The sequence below is a fragment of the Rousettus aegyptiacus genome, unplaced genomic scaffold (genome assembly GCF_014176215.1).
Source record: "Rousettus aegyptiacus isolate mRouAeg1 unplaced genomic scaffold, mRouAeg1.p scaffold_m13_p_18, whole genome shotgun sequence".
NCBI classification, from domain to species: domain Eukaryota; kingdom Metazoa; phylum Chordata; class Mammalia; order Chiroptera; family Pteropodidae; genus Rousettus; species Rousettus aegyptiacus.
This window is the reverse complement of record NW_023416293.1, coordinates 14,054,573-14,069,723: the sequence shown is the minus strand read 5'-3', so window position 1 is coordinate 14,069,723 and position 15,151 is coordinate 14,054,573. Positions and strand designations below refer to the sequence as shown.

Here is a 15,151-nt window from a genome sequence, read left to right as displayed (position 1 = left end):
CGACGGCGGCATTGCGTGCCGGACACGGGCGTGCGTTCCCGGGTGGCTTCTGGCCCCGGGTCCGCAGGGCCATCTCCGGTCACGCGTCAGAGCTGCCTCACAGACGCGAGGAGCTGGTGGGGGTCGGGGGGTCGCGGCCTGTCCCCAGGTCGCAGCACGAGGGGGCGCGGGGCCGGCGTTTGGATGCGGGGCTTCGGCCACTTCCACGCCAGTACCGGTCCCCACCGCTTCCCCGCGCGGCGTGCGCCCTCAGCCGCCGCCGCGTCCGCGTGGGTGCCCGGGGTCCCCGGCAGCTCCGCCTGCGCCCGCTTCCGCACCCCGGCCCCCCCGCTCCGCGGCGTCCCCCGCACCAGGCGCCTGGCCCCGGGGGCTGGTCAGCTCGCTCGCGGCTGGGGCTGAGGCGGAGCCCGCAGTGCGGTTGGCTCCCAGCGCTCAGCTTCTCCCAGGCCTGGACCCGAGCCTCCCTTTTAAGCAGGAAAATGGCCCCTGGGGTCCTGGGTGGGAACCTGAGCTGTCGCGGGGACAACCGACAGTCTCAGAGGGGCTTCGCCTGTAGAACGGGAGGACGGTGGCAGCAGCTGCCCCCAGGGGCTGCTGTGCCCATTAACCCGGGAGCTCGCTGCACCTGGGGAAGGGGTCTTGGTGGCAGACAGAGATGCGGTAGGTCATCACCGTGAAAGGACCTGCTGGGAGGCAAGGTCACGCCCCAAAGCAACTTCAAAGTTGGGGCTTCTCTGGGGTTCGAGCCGGCGAGACCGTTAAGGGCTCTGCCAGCATTTACCAGCAACGTTGCCATAGGAAGCGCGTCCCCCGGGGTTTTAAAGTCTTGACTTTTTGCCCACACGATGACAGGCTGGGGATGTGCGATTCAGCCGGCCTGGCCGCCCCTTCTTGCTTTAGGCTGGCCTAGCACAGGCATCTCAGGCGAGCGGCTCACGGATTCCAGGCCTGTACCACACCCGCGATGCAGAGTGAGGGGCGAGGATGTACTCACGTTCCTAGAGACCTCCCCTCGGGTTTCCACCACCTGCACGAACACCACGGGAGAAGCCTGGTGCTCAAAATCCTCAGCTTCTCGGCCTTAGAGTCTTCGTAATAAACAGATCTAGTCGATTTGCCCTCTCCCAAACCTTCGCCATCTCTGCCTGCTTCACCTTGCTGTGGTCTGTTTATCCTGACGTTGGGGAAAAAAAAAAAAACAAAAAAACTGGCTTCACTTAAAAAATAGGAGGAAAAAAAAGTTGCAAAACTTCACCAGCTTCCCCACCTTTTCAGCATCTGGGAGGTGGCTCCCCGGAGTCCTCCCGGGACAATTTAAATGCTAATGCGCTGCACAGCGATCTTCTTAGCTCTGGGACAGAACTGTGTTCTCCATCTCACTTCTCTTTCCTCTGTTTCGTTGCTAGTGAGATTCTCTGACCTTGCAAACCAGTCGGGCCTGACAGGGGCAGAGCCTGCAGGAGAGGCAGGCATCCGCCCTGTCAACCTGAGGACCGCAGTTTGAAGGTGCCGAGTCACCCGGTCTTTGCAGGGGCTAACCCTGTGCACCTAGGAAAAGTACTGCAGAAAATCAAACTGTGAGCTGCTGTGTTATTATTTAAATAGGAACGAGGTGACTGGGAAGGGGATAATGCAGAGATACATAGTAACTTATTAACCTGGTAATTTTTAAGCTGGATTTTAAGGGTTCCTAATCGTCTGGTAAGTCCTGTTTCTGGTTAGAACTGCTTGTTAATGCCTATTGGTTGATGAAGTTCTTTATTCCTCCCTGTCCTTAGAAAGTGAAAATGAATATAAATGGCAAAAGCAGTTGTCTTGTGATATTTGGGAAAAGGAGAAAATTAGCCTTTGCCATTATTCTGAAGTTTTGCATAATTAAGATTCTTGAATTTGTTTTCTGTTAAAGAATGAATAAAAAAAAAGAAAGAAAGAAAGAAAGAAAGGTCCAGCAATGAAGCAGATCCTGGGAGTTGACTCCGAGCAGTAGTTAGACCTGTAGGAAGTCTTGTTTTCCTATTTTGATTGTGTGGTTGAATAGACAGGAGATGCTCCTTCAACTGTGTTAATAGGGGAAGTGGCAGGAAGCCACAGAGTTTCCTCAGGATCAGAAAGAAAGTTTACAGAACCTGTGATGGGAATGTGGACTGTGGAGAAAGATAAAAAGTCGGCATAATTTGTATTTAGAACTTATGATTTATTTTTTATAATGTAAAAGCGGTTCCCTTTAAAGTAAGTGCTTGGGACTTAAGAGAACGCAAACATCCCTTCCACAAGGAAGTCAGAAATGTCTGTTTACCACCATTAACAGACATCCCAAGGTCGTTTCAAGGTGGGGATTTACTGCAGAGCTGGCTGGCCTGACCTCCAGAGGGTGAGTCGGGGCAGCTGGGGCCGCCTCAGAGTCAGGGCCCTCTTCATCGGTCTGTGGCTGGGATGTTGGGGACCGGCCCTCGTGATGGAGCGGCCCCCACGCCGAGCGCCACACCTGCCAAGCGCGGCTGCTGCGTCCCCTCATTCCTTACGTAATGTCACCTACAGAGGAAGAACTGCTTGTTAGTGCCTCGAAGCTGGCCGCCTTGGAACTTCGCAGCTCGGTCGCTCCCACAGCAGCGTGGGAGTCAGAACCCAGGCGGGGTGACCCTCTGCCCTGCGGCTTCTCCCCATGGAGAGCTTCTCTTAGCTCGTAAAGACGACTCCTCACTGGCAAGGGATGCTAAATACGGAAAGAACATCGCTGAGTCAGTTGGAGTTCTTGCTTTCTCTCTGAGCCACCCGGGGACGGGTGGGACGGGGTGGGGGGGCCAGAAGACAGATGGACGGACTGACGGATGGACGCAGGGGCCTCCCGGGAGCCCAGAAAGATTCTCCTTAGTACACGTTTCTGCTCTGTACTATTCTGTGACGAAAACGTGGAATCTATTAAAAATCTGTTGTGTTTCTTCTCCAGCTTAGATGGACAGACATAACACAATGACTTGGCATTAAGAGAACAAACGAAACCCTAAGCGAACCGCCTTTTCCAGCTGCCCCCTGGCTGGAGCCGGGGCCAGCGCAGCCTGACGGAGGGGCCGGCCGTGCGGACACAGGCAGACGGGGTTTTAAGGCTCAGTTGCTTCTCAGCCTGGCAAGTGACAAGTGACCTGATCGCTGAGGTTAGGACAGTGCCTTCTCTTCCCAGGTGGAGACACTCAGCTAAGGGGATTTTTCATTCCCCACTTCCTCAGGCCGGGGTGTAGAGGTTCCAAGACAGCATTCTGGGGCCTGTGCCACCCCAGCTGGCCTGGAGCAGCCGCCACTGGGAAGGAGCTGGGGTTGCTGAGTGAGGGGCCGTGTGGGCCCGTGGCGGGACAGCTCCCAGGCACAGGGAGCAGCCAAGGCGGAATAGGAGGCTGCCTCCTGCAGGGCCGTGGGGACAGCGAGGGACAGGGCAGGTGAGGGGCGAGTGGGAGAGGGTGGGGTCGGGCGGGACGGGTCCGGCTGTTCAGTGGCATCTAAAGACTTGGAGTTTTATCTCGAGGGAAATACGGAGCCTTTGCTGGGTGTGGGGCAGGTGGGGACATGGCGTGACTGAGGCTCAAAGCAGGCAGGCCGGTCAGGAGCCGTCGCTGTGGCCCAGACCGACGGGGGTGGACGGCGGCTCTGGCCAGGGTTCACGACGGCAGGCTGCCAAGAGGGGTCTGTGTGCCGAAGGCAGAGCCGGCAGGGTCTTCACTGCAGGGTCAGCTGGGGCGCGTTTCGGGCGTGAGCAAGTGGAGGGTCGGAGTCTGCCGCACGGGCCGGGGGAGGATGTGCAGAGGGCACAGGTCAGGGGGCGACCAGGAGTCCACTTTGTCCCCGTTGAGATGTCCACTTGCTATCCAGCAGTGGAAAAGGGAGTGAGGTCGGACCCGGTGACACGTTCGGACATGAGCAGCATCCAAGTGTGTGAAGCCCGGAGATGTCAGAGGTCAGAAAGGACTGTGACCGGGGCAGGCGGGGGTCCGAGGGGCTATGGAACACCCCGACGTCGAGTCCGGGACGGACGGGGCGGGGCTGTCCGAGGAGACGGGCAGGCCACCGGTGAGGCCACTGCGAAGGTGGCGTTGGCCGGGCCGATGGCACGGAGAGCTCCGGATGAGGGCGGGTGCAGAGACCCAGAGCGCAGCACGTGGTGCTGCAGGGGGAGCCCGTGGGCGGGTCAGGGAGGGACTTCCCCGAGGGCCCTGGCCCGACACTCGCGGCTTCGGTGGCTTCACGGTGACGGCGGCTCCGCGGTGTCCGGTCTCGCCGTGACTCGCCACGCGCCAGGTGCCGCGCCCAGCAGGCCACGCACGTTTCATCATTTCCTCCTCCCGCCTCCCCGAAGACAGCGGCGTCCTCCCCCGTGGACAGAAGCTGACAGGGGCGGGGCAGCCGCACCCCTGGGACAACGGCCGCTCGTGGGGGGCTACTCCTTGGGCCCCGCCGGCAGGGATGAGGCCGCTGACCTGGGCACACTCCGTCGAGTGCGTCCACTGCGGTCCCGTGCGGAGGCCGGGCTGGAAACAGCCGGGGGTGGGCGTAGAGAGCCGGGGAAGGAAGCAGGGGCATCAGCGTGGGCACGGAGATGCAGGGCGACCTGCGGTCACCCTCGGCAGAAGCGGGGTAAGGGCGGGGGTTGCCCTCCCCGGGGGCGGTCCGTGTGACCGTGTCCGCGGACGCCGAGTAAGCAGCTGCGGGTGATGGTGGAGACAGAGGTGCGCCTTCCCGCAGCGTGCGAGGGGCCCTCAGGTCGCGGTGCCTCCTGCTCCCGCGAGCCGGGGCCGTCCTCGGCAGGTGGCAGGGGCCGCGGCGGGCGGACGCTCAGGTCCCCTGCGGCCGGCCTGTGCCTGCGTCTCGCAGGTGTGGCCTTGCGGAGGGTCAGGGCCGGGGCTGGTCAGCGGGCCTGCGCCACACTCCTGTGAAGGTGGCCGAGTGAGGGTCAGCGTGGCCGAGTGTCCCGGGGTAAATGTCTTCACTCCCCTCGGTTTGTTGGAATGTGGACAGGAAAGCCCCCCACCTGAGATGGCGAAGGGCCGGGGCGGGGCGGGCCGGGGCGGGGCGGAGGTGGGAGGAGGCCGGGAACGCCCGGGCACGGGGCGGCCCAGGTGCTCCGCGGCCGCTGTGGTTCCCCGGACCCGTTTCATTATTCTGACCGTCTTGTGAAATGCTCGCAGCAGTAACGGCAGCAACAAAAGGAGAAGAGAGGCCACGTTGAGTGACGGCGAGCGGCGTGGCGGGGACGGGCCTCTTGCGTTAGTCGCTGCGGCAACGGGCAGGAAGAGGCCGGGCAGGGGGCCGCGGTGCTGCTGCGTCTCAGGGTCGCGGCCCGGGCGCTGGCTTCCTGCCCCAAACCCCTCCGTCCTTACCGGCTCTCACGGTTCCGCGCCGACGCCTGGAGGATCGGGGCCCGCAGCCGGGGGGCCGGCAGCGGCATCGTCCCACGCGGAGGAGCGCAGAGCAGCCTCGCAGCCAGGGGACAATTTCCAGGGCACGGCTCGCTGTAAGCATATCAGTAGTCATGGCAACAGTTCCTAGCAGGGGAAAGCACATCTTGTCTTTGAGCTTCTGCTTGACGCCGTTAGGGCCGCGGTGTTTGGGGCTCGGTGCGACCCCCCGACCCCGGGCGCTCAGGGCTCCGGGGCACGGACGTGTGCTGCACCGCCTCTCACAGTCCCCGCTCTCGTCCAGGCGTCCCCGGGCCCTGTCCTGCGGGGAACTCGGGGCTCGCGGGCTTGGACGGAGAACGGATTGCGCTTCTGCCAGCCTCCGACCGCAGTGCGGTCCTTCCCTCAGAGGCGGAGGGCGGCGGGGGGCCCGGGCGGTGTCGGCGGTGCGCCTGTCACCGGGAGACCCCGCGCGTCTTCCCAGCGCACGCTCGCGGCTGCCCTGGGACACCGAGTCACGGCTTTGATGCGACGGCGGCCGCGCCGCCTTCCGCTGGGCCCGGCCACCGGCCGCTCCGCCTTCCGCTGGGCCCGGCCACCGGCCGCGTCCACCACGCGCTTCTCCGGCGCTTCGTCCTCGCACTGCCTCCCGCCTGTGCTTCGCAGTGACTCGTGGCGTGCGCCCGAGTGTTTCTGGGGGGGCTGCCCGGGCCCCAGGGGAGACCGAGGCCCAGGCAGAGGTCGGGGGCCCTCCAGGTGTGCAGTCTCATGGGGGGTGAGTCTAAGCAGATAAAGTCAGTACCAAGTGCTGAGCGGTGGCTAGAAATGGACCCGGGAGCCACACGGGGGCCGAGGGGGGCCCGGGAGCCACACGGGGGCCGAGGGGGGCCCGGGAGCCACATGGAGGCCGAAGGGCGGGACCGAGCGGCGACCGGCGCAGTGTCATGCGGGCGTCTGCGGGTTCCCGCGCTGCACTGAACAGAGCGTGACGAAGAGGAGAGAGGAGCAGGAGGCGATGGAGCGGGGGCCGGGGCCGGGCCCCTGGAAGGGAGGGTGCTGCGTGTCGGGGGCCCGGACCCCGCTCTCTGTGCCCGGCCCCGGGGCCGACGGTGAACCAGACACTGCGAGGGGATCAGAGACTCACTTTGTAGAGCGGTGTTTACGGGGACAGGGTGGACAGGGCACGAGTCCCTTGAAAAACCCAGGGGTATACGGGGATGTCAAGAGGGACTTCCCGGGTGTGTGATTCACATGCGGTCAGCGCACGTGCGCGGTGACCGTGCGCGGCTGGACATGCCACCGTCCTCCGCACACTCTCCTTCTGGCCTGGCCTCCTCACTCGGCAGTCCCCGCCCGAGGTGCGTCCCAGCGGCCTTGTCTGAGCGGCTCCGTGGTAGAACTGCCCCGGAGAGGGGGAGCGATAAACCCCCGCCGTCGCAACCGTGGACTGCGGCCGGAGTGCATCCCGCGATCGCGCCCTGGGCGCTACGCCGGAGCAGCTGGGGAAAGACCCAGGGCCGAGCCCGGGCGGCTGCGGCCGGGGACCTCCTCTCCACCGAGGCCGCGAAGGCCATGGGGCGTCCTGCGGGCCAGCGACTCCACCGCGGCCGCCTTGCTCAGCACCTCGGGGTCAAACAGTATTTTCCAGGTTCCAGAACTAGGAAATGGCGTGTTTGAGAGAATTAATGCCCAAAAATGGAGTGAGTCGGGCAGCCCGAGGACTGCACAGGACCCTGATCACGGCCTTGCCGGGAGGCTCGTGGTTTTAGAGAAGATACAGTCATTTCACTCGGCCTTCGTCTCGTTGGGGTGGCGACGCACCTTCAATCGAAGTGGGAGGCGTTGAGGGCTTGTTTTCTTCTTTCTCCATGAAATGTCCCCTGCTCGGCGCGCGCCACCCTGCGTGGACGCGTCACCTGTTGAATTTGATGGCCCGGTCGACGCCCACTTTGAGCAAGTCGGCTTTACAGGCACCAGGGGACGGCACGCTGGGCAGATCCCGGGTGAGACGGGCACGTGGAGGACGACCCAGGGCTTCTCGCCCTCCTCGGGGTCGAGGAAGATTGAGAATCTGGTGACGGCTATGGGTCCTCTCTCCCAGGAAAACGCAGCCAGGCGCACGCGCGCACGCACACGCACTTCTGCAATGATTTCTGAGTGTTTAGAGCGGCCTCGAAGCCGGCCTGGAGGGGGGACCTCGGGGCGAGTGTTTGGCGCATGGAGTGAAAGAACAGTGCCCGTCAGAGAAGCAGGGAGCCCCGGCGCCTGACTGGACAGAGGAAGACGACATGACGACGAACCATCCGGAACAACCGCAGGCAGATGGGCGGGGGCCACACGATGAGTGACAGCAAAAACAGGTGAGTCCCCCCCCCCGCAGTAAAACCTTCTGTTTTATTTATTTCCTTTTATTCATTTATTTATTTTCAGGCGGGGGTGCAGGCACGAACATGTGACTCGTACCTACGCATTGTGCCGAATTAAGGAAGTGACAAAAATCAGAAGTTTCAGGCAGCGCGTCTTTAGTCTCCTTTGATCCAGAACACCCTCCCTCCCGCCCTGATTTTGGACTTGATGATGATTGACATGTTTAAGAATCCAGGTCAGCGATTCTGCAGAATGCCCCTGGATCGTCTCGCCTCTCGGGGTTCCGGCGACGCCCCTTCCTGCTGTCCCTGCAGCCCCAGGAAACTGCGCTTCTCCCTGGGGCTCCCCGCACCCCGTCCACCTTCCCACGCAGCCCCTTTCTTCAGTCCTGCTGGGCTTGGGGATGCCATCTGTTCCCCTGGAGGGTACACTTCGAGTTGACAGAAAATGCTGATTCCTTAGAACTGTCCACCGTGCTTGACACTCGGCGCGGCCGGTGTACTGCTGCTGATAAATGCTCCTGGGCCAGTTACTCCATTTTGCGCTCATTATTTTCCAGAAAAATCTAGCTCTTATTCATATTTTAAATTTCTTTTTGTTTTTTCTTCGATCACCCTAAATTCCAAACCTTGTGCTCTTTGCCGAATGCACATCACATCCTCAGCCTGCTAGAGCTTTTTCTTTTCCTTCACTTCCCGCCTGTAAGTGAAGCATTGTATTGATCATGAGACAAGAACACCATTGATTTAGAAGCCCCAGCCCGTGCCCAGGGCACTTTTTTCCCTGCTAGTAGCTTCCGGAGACAGCGTACGTCCTGAGGTGTTTGCATATGTCACATGATCACTTGTTTGGTCATTAAATACCGTGCCCTTCAAACGCGGAGGAAAGCTGGTCTCGGCTCTTCCCTCTGCGTTCGCACGGCCGCTGTGCCGGCGGTCAGTGCAGAGAGGGGTCGTCACTTTTGAAACTTAGGCTAAAAGCCCTCTTATAGCCAGCCTTTCCTGCAGAAGCTTCCAGACACGCCACCGCTCAGGTTTCGTGAAGCCCCAGATAAACGGAGGCAATTGTGAAACAGTGTCATTGACATGGGGACCTAAGACATTTTGTGTTTATCATTTTCCGGTGAAAGCCTTGTCATAAGGCCATCCCTAAGGGTATGGCGAGGGCTTCGATGGGACGTGACAATCCGCAAATTCGACTGCTCCGATTTGCATGTGACATTGAGCCTGCAGGCTGTGAGATGCAGAGGGCGCTAGCGGAGGTGGCTGGTAGGTTAGTCTTGCCCGAGGTGAGGACTGGGCACTGCAGGCAGAGGGAATGACGAGGATCATTTGGGGAAAATGGAATAAATTCAGAACACCCATCCCAGGCTCCGCTGACTGCTACCGCCTCAGGTGGCTACTTCACGCTCCCGATCGCTATCCTCATTCCCGCCTTTGAAACGGGCCCCGAGGAGGTAAGGTCCAAATCCCAGAATGTCAGCTAATTCGTCCCCTTTCCAGCGACTCCACAGAGCACGGGCCTGGGGACTTCAGGCATGCCGTCCGTCATCATGTCCGTGCCCTCTGGACCAGGCACCCTGGAACTACCCTGGCTGGCATCCGCTTCTCCTGCCCAGACCACGTCCCCAGACCATGTCCCCGAGGGACTTTGCCTGTTCCTCGTCCCTGCGTGTGTGCGTCCTTGGCATCTCGGAGGACAGTCCTGGAAAACAATAGGTCCTGACGAATAGTCCGTCCCCTTCCTACTTCCTCGTCTATGTGTCTCTTAGGTCTCCTCGGAGCACGGGTGGCAAACTGGCTCAAGGGTCAAATCCGGCTGCCACTTGTTTTTATGCGGCCTGGGAACTCAAAGTGATGTTTACATTTTTAAGCGGTTGAAAAACATTAAAGGAAGAATTTGTGACATGGGCACATTACGCAAACTTCAGATCGCTGTGTGGAATGGAGAGCTTCATTTACATGTTTCACATTTACATATCTGTCGGTTACATCTTATCTGTGCTGTTTTTAAACTACACTGCAGCCTTGAATAGCTCCAGTGGATCCTCCCCCGCCCCCCCCCCCCTGCAGAGCCTAATGTTTATCCTCCCGCTCTGCAGAAGGACCTTCGCCCACCCCTATCCAAAAGGATAAGCAGAACTCGCCCCGTTAAGGTGGCACGTGACTAGGAAGCTGCCCAGTGTTCCAGGGGGGCTGGAGCCCAAGCCTGTGGCGTGGTCAGTGGGAGGCGTGTGGGCCGGCTGTCACAGACAGTTCTACCTGTTCCCTTGAGCAGAATCTTTGAACTTTTTCAGTTTGGGGCTCGCCTGTCGCCTCGTTGGCCTCAGAAGCTCTGAGCCCTGCATTTGCAAAGCCATCAAAAACATCTGCAGCGGCCAAAGCTCTTCCACCACGGTTTGCATTTCCTGTCCCCTGTCCCAGCTGTTACGACTGCATCAGCTGAGGAGGAGGGTCAGGGGACTGAGAAGTAACAGCCTCAGCACGAGGAAGTGCCCGGAGCAGGGTTCTGGGTGCTTTCACAGGCATTGTCCTTTCTAATCTTTTTGTCAAAATCTCTTCTTGAAAAGGTAGGGACTTTTTATTGTCCTCCTGTTTCTGAGAGGCTCTGAGTGGAGCCATCCGCCCAAGGCCACATTGCTGTGGAGTCAAAAAGCCTGGGGCCTGAGCGGGCATCTGATCCTGAGCCCCAGGTCTTCCCCTGGATGGTGACAGGCCAGGTGACAGGCCAGGCATTCCAGCAGCTCTGTGACATGAAAGCCCTGTGGGTAGAAAACATGGGTGCTTTTTTTTTTTCTTGGTCATGGCATTTTTGGTAATTCCCTTGGGTATGTGCCAAAGAGAAAATTGACCGTAACTGTCAGGCTCTGTGTCCCTCATTTCAGAATGACCATTTTCTACCAAGGGGCTCGAGACATCTGACCGGCCGGCAGCAGGATGAAGGACGGGAAGACCCGCATGAGCTTCCTGCTGGCGTGGGGACGCCATTACTGTGCCAAATGAAAATACCCTGACAACCGAGGCTGTCTTGACTCAAACCGTGATTGTCCAGCGTGTCGGGAGCTGTAAGTTTAGCAAAAGTGACCAGACCAGCAGGGTCCCAGGTGTCTGTGGAATGTTAGTCCTGTGACCAGACAGAAGGAGTGTTGGAATAAGTAGGGGGAATGTTGACAAACTGAAGCACACTTCTGCCGCCCTCCAGGAGCAGGCGGTGTACAGAGTAGTGACAGGCGTGGGCCAGGAGCCAAGGGCCACCTCATGGGACAGGTGTGCGGGAGCTCTGGATGAGGCCGCCCACGGCCCTGCCTTTTCTGTCTGCGTTTCAGTTTACGAAGTCCCAAACACTTCAGGGACCAGAGGGATGTTTGTGTCTTCTGTCGACCCACTGCCACTGCCAGGCCAGGGAAGGAATGTTCTAGACAGTGGGAAAACTCTCTTAGGAGAGGGTGTTGAATTAACCAAAGTTAGATAGATAAGTTTTTTTTTTTTTTTTCTGAGAGCCTTTCAGTGACGTCTCAGTAAAAATCAAAGTATGTTGGGATCACATAAGCCTTTCTCAAGGGTCGCTGTTTTCTATACTTTTAGTTTGTCCAAACCTTTATATGCCGCTCAAGCATCGCGTGAGACCTCAGAACGTACAGCGAGCTGCGCTTCGGATGGCACTCGCAGCACCGGCCACGTGACGGAGACGCGAGGACAGCAGCTTGTGGGCTCCCATGAAGTCAGCCCGGGAATGTGTGGAATTCGCTTGGAGTTTTCAGGAAATAAGGTGTCATTGTTAGGGTAGTTTCCTGTCATAAAAATTTCTCAAATTTGGTTTTAAAATAGCAGCCTCTGATGTTGTTTTTGACTCAGCAATCTATAGGAAATCTCAGATCGTATGTTTTTTCTTTCTTTCTTTTTCTTTTCTTTCTTTCTTTCTTTTTTTTTTTGTAAAAGAATGTTCCATATTTTCCAGACAAGAAATGAGCTGTTTCCATTCCTGGCGGTGCATAATGCGATGATGTGTGTCCTCACCCTGTGCTCACGTGGAAGTGGCCTGACAGAAGCAGGGGGACCACTGACCAGGGCGAAAGGTCCCTCCTCCCTCCTCAGGCATGGCCCCAGGCCCCCCCCCCCTCCTGAGAGCTGGTCACCCCAGGGGGCTTACGGTTACAATCTGTGGCCATCAGGCTTTTTTTTTTTTTTTTTTCCTGAAGCTTCTTCAACTCATACCTCATTACGAGCTTAAAAACAGAGCTAAACTTAAAAGCAGCCAAACGTTTCTGGGTAGATCAAACGGTGACTTGCTTTTATAAGTGAAACGTAGTTTGTTCTTAGTTCCTTTACGTAAAGTATCAGGAGAATCGGTATTTTGCAGAAGTCTTTTCAGATTAAAGGAGGTAAGTGTTGAAGATTCAAAACCCAATTTGAGAATTCTCAAAAAAAAAAAACCAAAAAACCGACCCTGCTAGGGAAGGGGGGAGGTGCTGCGGTTTGCGGAAGGGGAGCCAGACTGTGGCTGAGGGGCGGGGGGGGGGGGGAGGGGGCAAGGGGGGGGTAGGGCTCACATGACGCTGTTGCTGCTGCCGCCGCCGAAGCCAATGGTGCGGATGCTGATGGTGCCGGTGCCGGTGCCCAAGCTCCCCGAGAGCTGTGCTCACAGGGCCCAGTTCTCAGGATCTCACGACCCGCTTTCCTTCTTTTACCTTTAAAGATACTTTTCCCGGTGTAGCGTACATGACACAACTCACGAGTCTGCCGGTGTGACGTGTACGGCTGGGGCACTTCGCGCGGTGTCGCGCAGCCATCGCCGCCGTCCGCGTCCAGACCGCCGGCACCGCCCCGGCGCGCCGGGCCCCGCGAAGCGGCCCGCCAGGCCGGCCGTGCGGGGCGCGTCATGTGGGTGGGGTCGTGACCTGTGGCTGTTGCGGCTTCTTCCACTCAGCCTGGCGCGTCCAAGGCTCACCCGCGCTGCAGGCGTCAGCTCCGCGTGCTTTTCCCGGCTGAGAAATACTCCACCGCCGGGACGGACCGCGTCCCACTCACCCTTCCCGCTCCGCGGCCATCTGGGCTGTTTCCACCTTTTGGCGATGGTGAATAATGCCGCCACGAACATTCACGCGCAGGGTAACCCACTTTTTTCGGGTCTTGGGGCATAGACCTGGGAGTGCAGTTCCTGGGTCGTGTGGCTGACTTTATTGAGGAACTGCCAGACTTTTGCTTGCCTTCCTAATGCTTTCTTAAAAATAAAAATTCACAACATTGGTATTTCAAAATCAATTATAGGACGGTTAAAGAATTTCTAGACTGAATGTTAAAATCTTAAGAGGCTTTTCCGAGGCCAAAATTTATTCGGAACACTGCTAAGTCAACAAGCAGGCTCGAGACAGTTACCGTATTTGTTTACCTACAGCCATGGCTGGTTCTTTCCTGAAACGTTTGGCCTTTTTCAAAATTTGGTGTCTCTTAAGAGGACGGTTATAAATAGATTATACTGTTACTGTCCACTTTGGTTTTATACTTTTTCTAGGTCAAATGGAAGCTCTCTAATCTCTTCTGTGATTTGGTTAAATGTAGATTAATCCAAGGCAAATCCGAGTTACTGACCCATCTTCCTTTTTATGGAGACTTTTGCTTAAATTTCATGGTTGCCCAGGACCGCGTAGAAGAGAAATAAAATGATTACACATAATATCACGGAGAATGCTGATAATTTCCCAACCTCGAATTGGCTGGCGACGATCCTGTCCCAGCTTAAAGTGAACCCTATGAAGAATGGGGGTGTCGGATGTCCCAGACACAATGAGTGCCCTGTGCGCCCACCCATTCCTGGCGGGGAAACACCCCCCCCCCCCCATCCCCAGGGCTCCCTGGTTTGGGGAAGCTATTCGGGAGTCTTCTCCACGAGAGGTCTGCTGTCACCCAGGGCTGAGATCCAAACTATTTAACCATCACTAGCGCACAGGTGGGTCCACACAGAGGACGTGGGCATCCTGTGACATGGCAGGTTCTACAAGTCCCACCCCATGTCCAAGCTCAGTGCCGTAGCTGCTGTGACATAGGGTGGTCTTGGGGTTTGGGCTGGCATTGAGTGGCCCTGGGTGGGGATGTTAGGGTGGCAAGTAGTTACCAACTGATACGCGAGAACTTTAATATTTTAACAGCCAGTGTGACTGCACCGCTGGATTAGACACCTAGTACCAGAAACCGTGGTGATCTCCCCCTCCAACAGCGTCCTTCGCCATGAATCTTCAGGTCGTGACCGCGCCATCTTCTGCAGGAAGCGGTTTCCGCTTTTCCCACCAGGGCAGGCAGGATCCTGCTTACTTAGCTCGGCTTCTGACCGTGAAGAGATACCTGTTCTAGAAGGCTCCTGTCGCGCGGCCAGGGCTTCCTTGTGCATCCAGGAAGTCCCTGCTCTGTTGCACTTGGCATGGCCGTAGTCTTTTTTCTCTAAACTCCCAGTTGCACTTTGTCACTGTCCTGTTTAATAACTGCCAATGTTTTTTCAGTGTCTAATAATGACGTCAAAAGCCAGATCTGTGGAAGGGAGGGGTGGGTGGACTCCTCCTCAGCAGCATGCACCTGCCTGTGGGAATCAGCCAGCAAGGCTGAGCTGAGCAGGTCAGACATCCAGGTGGCAAGGGGAGAGGGCGTCCCTCTCAGTGTCCTAGCATTGGCTTCCCACGTCTGCGTCAGCCCCTGCCCTGTCCTCAGACATGGCCCCCACCCCGGGGGATTTGCGTCCAAGCAGATCGTGGCTCTGCGCTAACCAGGACTGGCCCTGATCAAGTCTCCGGGGCTCAAGTTCCTGACCACTGGGCTTCTGGGCTGCTGCGCTGCCCAGTGCCACCTCATCCCGACCCTGCCGGGGGTCCTGAGCCCCCTGCAGCCACACAGGTCACACAGGTGGGCCGCTGCTCTGTCCTGCTGCAGCCCCCTCGGTCCTCCCCACCCCCGCCTGGGGCAGCGCCTTTCATGGACACAAAAGTCAGTAACATTGACTGTCTTTTTTTTTTTTTTTTCAGGTGATGAACTAACACATGCTCATTGCAGAAACTTGGAAAATACAGAAGAAATTAAAAAATCACCCATAATCCTACCTCCCAGTGATAACCGTTATTAACATACAGAAGTGTTCCTCTAGGTGTATAATTTTTGTAGTAAAACAGGATAATATTCTTTATGTAGCTTTGTCTTTAAAAACCTTTTTTTTCTTTTTTAGTTCTATCGAGATATTATTGACATACAGACCTGGGTACTTTTACAGTGCACAGCATATTGACTTAACTTCCATTCATTGTGAAATGATCACACGATAACCTTCGTTAACATCCCGTCTTGTATAGGTAAAAAATTTTTCTTCTTGTGACGAGAACAGCTAGGACTGACACTCTTAGCAGCTTTTAGATGTTCCGC

At 57.5% G+C, this 15,151-nt stretch overlaps 1 long non-coding RNA gene across 3 annotated transcripts; it reads left to right on the top strand.

Annotated features, from left to right (window-relative positions):
- The first annotated feature begins 7,756 nt into the window (after positions 1-7,756).
- Positions 7,757-12,605, top strand: LOC107513642. Of its 3 annotated transcripts, XR_004955446.1 has the most exons (4): positions 7,757-10,815; positions 11,336-11,519; positions 11,709-12,132; positions 12,447-12,605. It is a non-coding gene; the product is annotated as an uncharacterized LOC107513642 (long non-coding RNA). The 3 variants fall into 3 exon arrangements; XR_001597599.2 differs by lacking the exon at positions 12,447-12,605 and having other exon boundaries at positions 11,709-12,170; XR_001597598.2 differs by lacking the exon at positions 12,447-12,605 and having other exon boundaries at positions 11,690-12,170.
- The last annotated feature ends 2,546 nt before the right edge of the window (positions 12,606-15,151 follow it).